Genomic DNA, 577 nt, shown 5'->3' with positions numbered 1-577 from the left:
CCTTCCGATGCAAGTGCGAGCCAGCTGGTGAGAAGCTGGCAACCTTATCCGATCTACGCCCAACGTAGCGAGACCGAACGCCTAGCGTTCTGAAGGTGCTGAGCACCTATAAAAGGCTGCGAAGGGATCCGGATAATTCACACATTTTCCATTCTCTCTCTAACTTCTTTATCTCTCTAAGGTTCCTAAACCCCCCTAATCCCTAGGAAACCCCCTAGCACCCGAAGGAAGCCCCGAGGCTCCCGAAGTCCCGAGAAAAAAGGTCTTTCGGTTTAGAAATGCTGCTCCAAGCGAAGCCCAGGTTTCTTTAAAACCCAATATAAGTGAGATACGTCTATGCTAATTTTAATATAGCTTTTAAAATAATTATAGTAATGTTATTAGGTCCTTAGAATATTTAATTAGGCTATTATTATGGGTTATATAATGTCGTTATAATATCTTTTTAACCACTCGCGGTACAGGGGTTTCGATTTGGAGGGCTGATTGGGTTGCTGGATTCAGAAGTGCTTATATGCCAAAATGATCCTGCCCACCGGTGTTCCATGTCTGGCCTCGTCTGTATATAGTGGGTGAA

This window comes from Lactuca serriola, chromosome 5 (genome assembly GCF_051521515.1).
Source record: "Lactuca serriola cultivar US96UC23 chromosome 5, Lser_US96UC23_V15, whole genome shotgun sequence".
NCBI classification, from domain to species: domain Eukaryota; kingdom Viridiplantae; phylum Streptophyta; class Magnoliopsida; order Asterales; family Asteraceae; genus Lactuca; species Lactuca serriola.
Note: the sequence above shows the minus strand (reverse complement) of the source record.